The following is a 6,614-nucleotide window of genomic DNA, read 5'->3' as shown; positions in this document are numbered from 1 at the left end:
TCCAATTGCTAGAGCAATATGAAGTCTTGTGTGTACTACATACTGCAATTTTCCAATCATTAATCTATATGTGGTCTAATCTACTTCTTTGGAATCATCATTTTTGGAGAGCTTATCTCTAGTAGACATATAGGTTCCAATTGGTCTTGAATCTTCCATTCCAAAAAATTTCAATATCTCCTTGATATTCTTAGATTGAGTGATGTAGATACTATTTTTGTTCTATTGTATCGATAATCCAACAAAAGATTTTATCTCACCAAATATGGAAATGTCATATTCTTTACTCATTTCTTCTAAAAATGCTTTTCATAAGTCATAATTTCCTATAAATAGAGTATCATCAACAAATATTTCTTCCAACACAATTTTCTTGTCTAGTCCTTCCTTGATATATAGACTATTGTTATCATTTGTCCTTTGAAAGCCAATTAGCACCAAGTAATTATTAAGTCTTTCATACCAAGCTCTAGGAGCTTGCTTGAGACCATACAATGCTTTATATAACTTGGAAACCATGTCCTTTTTGTTAGGATCTACAAAACCTTCTAGTTGTTCAATGTAGACATCCTCATCAAGAATTCCACTGAAGAATGCAGATTTAACATCCATTTGATACACTTTAAATCCTTTATGTGCTACATATGCTAGTAAAGTTCTAACACCTTTTAGTGATCTTGCCACAAGAGAAAATGTCTCACCATAATCAATACCTTCTTCTTGAGAATAGCCTTTGCACACCAATCTTTCTTTTTTTCTTGAAAGTTTTTAATCTTCATTCAACTTATTTCTGAATGCCCACTTTGTACCAATTACATTTTTATTTTTGAGTTTAGGAACAAGAGTCCAAGTTTTGTTCTTTTCTATCTATTCTATCTCCTCATTCATTTCTTCAATCCAAATTTCATTTTCTAGAGCATCTTTAACACTTCTAGGTTCAAATTCAACAAGTAAACATGTACCTTTTAATTTGCTTCTTGTCATTGTTCCATCATATTTATCTCCAATGATTTTTTTAGGTGCATAATGTCTTCTGACATATCTTGCTAACACAAGCTCTTTGCACTTTTAATGAGTTCTACCATCTTCATCTTGAATTTTAGTTTTAAGCTTGGGTCCATCAGGCCTAGTTTAAACTAGCTTGATGGGCTCTAATTGTGACTCGAATCCTTCAGATTGTAACTCGGATTGCACTCTCTACAACTTGATAACTATTGGAGATTTTGGGACTTAGGAGATGAATCTTCTTTTCTTTTAGATATATCTGTCAAGGTATTAGGTTCACAGTAAACAAATCTTTTGTAATCTTCTAGCTCCTTGTTACTTTCTTCTTCACTCTTTTATGCAAACTTATCAATTCTCACATCTGCACTTTCTATAATTTTATGAATAGAAAATTTTAAAAATTTGTATGTTTTACTTTTGAAAGAGTATCCTAGAAATATTCCTTCATGACCTTTTACATCAAATTTTCCTTTTCTAGATTCTTTCAAGATATAACATTTGCTACCAAATACTTTCAAGTAATTTACATTAGGTTTGTAGCCATACCATAGCTGATAAGGAGTTTTGTTTCAATCTTTATTCAATTGAACTCTATTCAAGGTATGAACTACAGTGTTGATAGCTTCCTTCCATTATTTGAGAGCAACATTTTTTTCAATTATCAAGGTTCTTGTACAATCCATGATAGAGCTATTTCTTTTTTCAGCTATACCATTTTGCTATGGTGTACCAGGAGCTGATACTTGTCTTTTGATTCCTCTTTCAATGAAGAAATTATTGAATTCATTGGAGATGAGTTCACCACCTCTATTTGATCTTAAGAATTTCAACCTCTTTCCAGTTTCATTTTCTACCTCTATTTGATCTTAAGCATTTCAACCTCTTTCTAGTTTCATTTTCTACTATTCCTAGATACCACTTGAATATCTGAAAGGCTTCTAATTTTTCTTTTAGATACATTACAATCATCATTCTAGAATAGTCATCAAAAAAAGGAATGGAAATTTTTTCTCCACTATAACTCTCTATTCTAATAGGTCCACATAATTTTTTATGAACAATTTCCAAGACTTTGTCTAAGTGATAGTTTTTGCTTTTGAAACTAGTCTTTCCCATTTTTCCAATTTGGCAATTCTTGCAAAGACCCATGTCAGAATTCTTCAAACTAGGAATATCTTTTGGTCTTCTATGTTTTCTTATCTTAACTATATTATCAAAGTTTACATGACATAGCATTATGTTTCATAACTGACTTTCTTCTACTTGAGCAATAAAATATGAACAATTACTATGATCAAGATAAAATAGATTACCTTTTGTTTGTTGGCCAGATCCAACCAGATTTCCCTTTCAATCCAATAGTTTTTCTTGTCCATTCATTAATTCTACCTTGAATCCAATGTTATTCAACTATGCCACACTAATCAAACTATGCTTTAGTCCTTCAACCCAATAATCATTGTCACATACAAGTTCTTTAGTCACTGAAATACATCCTTTTCCCTTTTATGTTACAAGGTTCATTGTTTCCAAACCTCACACTACCTCCTTCATAATAATCCATGTGCTCAATTTTTTTTTGTCTCCAGTCATATGATGTGAACAATCACTATCAATAATCAATATATCATTTTTTCTATCATGAGAGATAAGTACCATCTTATCTCCTTCATCATTAGATTCATCTTTCATAGTAATATATACCATTTCAGTTTCACTATTACTAGAATCTTTAGCTATAAAACAAGATTTCTTACCTTCGTCCATGTAGTTTTTGTAGTTCTTGGAATCCTTCTTGTCGTTATTCTTATTGCTTCTTTTTTATCTTTGATTTTCTTATTTGGACACCTAGTACCAATGTGTCCAACTTCTTCATAGGAAAAGTTGATCAGAGAAAATTTACCTTTCTACTTTCCTCTTCCTTTGGAATACTTCCATGCAAGTAGGGCTTCAACAATGTCAAGATCACTATCTAAACTTTCTTCTGATATTCCTTCTTCTTCACTTCCTAATTGACTAGACATTTATTTCTTACCCTTTCCTTTAAGTGAGAATTTAGCTTTAAAAGTAGCTTCAATAACCTTTGATCTAGGAACATAGTTATCAAAGTTATCTAGCTCAAAAATTGTCAATCTTCCAACTAGAGCATCCAAAGATATTTTATTATTTGGATCACATCTTATTTCTTAAATAGTAGATACTCTAATTGCATAAATAGGAATAAGAGTTCTAAGTACCTTTCTTACAATTTTTTTCTCTTCAATGTCTCCTTCAGATGCTTTGATTGCACTTACACTAGCTTTGAACCTTTCCACATATTTTGCAATATTCTCATCTTCTCTCATTTTCATCTTATCAAAATGACCTCTAAGAATTTTAGCCTTAGCCCTTCTTACATTTTCGTCTCCTCCATATATATCTTTCAGTTTGATCCACATCTCATAAGAGGTCTTGCAATCTTTGACAATCAAATTCAACATAACTAAGAGCAGATGCAATATCAATCAACATGATATTATGATTCTTCTTTTCAGCAATATATTCAACTAATAATGTTTCACTGGGAGTCTTCTACTCAGTATCAAGATACTTGTATCCCAAGTCACTGATAGTAGCCAAGTGTAACCTCATAAGTCCCTGCCATGCTACAAAATTGTCTTTATTTAGCTTGAGGATCTCTCTTTTATAAGACATCATGATCATTAGCTTAGGTCCTTGAAACCTTCACTGCAAGCACACAAAAAATCTTATACCAATTGTTGGAAATATAAGAGGAGTAACTAAGAGGGGAGGGGTGAATCAGTTACTACTAAAATAAATCCTAGATCCCTTAGATGTATGTACAAAAATGCAAATCAAAAATAGAATATTGCTGAAACTTGACAAACACATACAAAATATTGTAACTTGTTAATAATTGAATAAACTTAGTAAATGCTTAAAATTTAAACTTTAGATGATGTCTTTTATTATCAATACTTTAACTTAGTTGCAAACACATAAAAGAAAATAGCATGAACACATTTGACATTAATATTTAATGTGAAAACCTAATTTGGGAAAAACCACCAATTGTAACTAGTTACTATTTTCACTCTTTTGAAGTGAGCCCTATTAGGAGCCAACCATATTAAAGGCTACAAAAAGAACTATTAGGTGTGACCCTATTAGAGGATTTAATCACCCTATTAGGAGTGGCCTTGTTAGAGGTCTTGAGATAATCAATAGAACTGCCACCTTGTTAGAGGATTTGTAAATAGTTGTTAAGCCAAATCTGTTAGGAGATTTAGATCACTACTACAATGGCTAGAGAGTAACAATGAGATGACCTAATTTGAATGCAACTAAATTGCTGATTATAGATCTCTGTTCTAGCTTGTACTTGATCCTTCCACATCAAATATAGCTTTTTTGCTCCATAAGGATATTATGTTTATCGTTTAAATTCACTTCATCTTCTCATCATTAAATCTTCAATAACATCTTCATGTTTGCACATCTGGACTTTGAAATCACAACTTGACCTTATACTTATATCTTCCACTTTGTAAAGTCAGCTCAAATACAACTTAGAATAATTAATATTCATCATCTCAATCGGCTGAAATTAATAGATAAATCAATTAAGCATAATATGTCAAACTAAGAATATCCTTTGTTAGCCGACCCAACTCAGTAGAAAATAACTTAGAAAAAGTTTCTATTGTTAACCAATAGAAGCTTAGTTAACACTATAAACTCATGAAAATAACCTAGTAACTGAGTGAGCTCGATTAGCACTAGTTCTATTCAACTTTCATTCATTAACTGAGTGAGCTCGATTTACACTCATCTTTTGCATACTTTCCTTTGATGCTTGAGTGAATTCTATAGACACTACCTTTTGGACTAGGCTATCGTAGGAATGCTTGGTAGACATAGAAAACTATCTTAACTACTTGAGTAAGATTGACATATACTAACTGATAATGATATGACATTTGTGTAAAATAAAAAATAATGCAAAATTAATCAATTGTATCCAACAATATATATATATATATTCTTTTTTCTGATTCACACCTATTTGAATTATTTATTTTTCAACCATTCGCTATGCCTCTTCTTAGTCTCTTGAGTTGAGATGCAATAAACAATACCTAGTAGCTTGTTGTCACTTAGGTTTGCACCCTTGTCCAAGGCCTATGCGTGAGGACAACCTAGTGAAACATGGCAACAACCTCCAAGTTGTGAGACTTGAACTGTGAGGTTGTGTCTCCAGAGAAGGTCGGTTTCCTCTTACTATCAAGGTGCACCTATCTACTCTTGGAGAGGAAAAGGCAGAAAGAGAGCACAAAGCAAATCTACCTAGTCTAATCTAAGGAGGTGATGCACCAAAATAGAGTGTTCAGACTTCATTTTTGCCCATATATGCACTACAGAACCAAGATAACATTCAAGAGACACACACACCTAGACTTATGTCAATCAATAACCACATACAGATCAGGAAACCAAACTGAATAACAAAAGGAAAAGGATTTCACTTATATATTATCCAATAGGCCAAAAATAGATACAGCATGCCAGTCACAGATCTCAACAATACACAAATGAGAGGCAAGATGAATGGACATGCACATTGATGGCTGAAGGAGATGATACAGAACGTTATACAGCTTCAGAGACAAAGGGAATTTTACACTGCAGACCTATAAGCAGTAGCAAAGAAATTAGAAAAGGAGTTGATCCTAAAAAAGATTACAAAATTGCCTTTATAGTTCAGGCATAACTGAGGATTTTTTCTGCTGAAGTGACCCTGCAGCTACCTGCCATTAAGTCCTATGGAGGACAATCATGGAAATCTAAGGAACATCTGATCTTGTTGCAACAGGTGTCCTAAGAGGACTAAAAATGGTGCCATTGATGTTCTGACTGGGTAGATGGATCGACTGAGATGGTGGAGTGTTCCTTTTCGCCTCGCATTCATTTCGGCTAGGTCAGGATTGATCATGAAGATCGGATCTCAAGATAAAATTGATCACCTTTGCCTCTTAGGTTCATGAATAAGCGGAAGTCAGAGAGTGAACAAGTTCCTTATGCACCAACTGGGCCACGTGGGCCAATCATATCTTTTTATTTTTCCACCTGGAGGGTCTTCTATGGTTGACCTCCCTTTTATTGAACTAACCATGCCACCCTGGATCGTTATTACTAACTGTGACCATCAGCCGCTAACAGTCAACTGTCAACAACCAACCCTGGTCCACTAGTGAGACATGTGCCGACAAATCGTTATGTTGCCAACATATACATTGCGCAGCTTCTCCATAGAGCGATGACGCCTGCCGTTGATCATCTTGATTTGATGGCCATGAAAGATCTGTCCCTCCTTACTATGCTGGCCGCATGGAAATATAGCCCCACCAGGACACATGGCGCTAGGGCGCTATGTCGCCAACATTATTCCCTGAGCAATTCCTCATAGTGCAATGGTGCCCACCGTAGATCTGTCTCAATCTGACGATCGTGAAGACTCATCATACTCCACGCTATCCTTACCCTGGGCCCATCATATCTGGTACCACCTGAAGAGAACGTACTATGCCCAAACGACACCTGGCAATACC

This window comes from Cupressus sempervirens, chromosome 5 (assembly GCF_028749045.1).
Source record: "Cupressus sempervirens isolate cs-2001-9-10 chromosome 5, ASM2874904v1, whole genome shotgun sequence".
NCBI lineage: Eukaryota > Viridiplantae > Streptophyta > Pinopsida > Cupressales > Cupressaceae > Cupressus > Cupressus sempervirens.
This window is presented reverse-complemented; position numbering follows the sequence as displayed.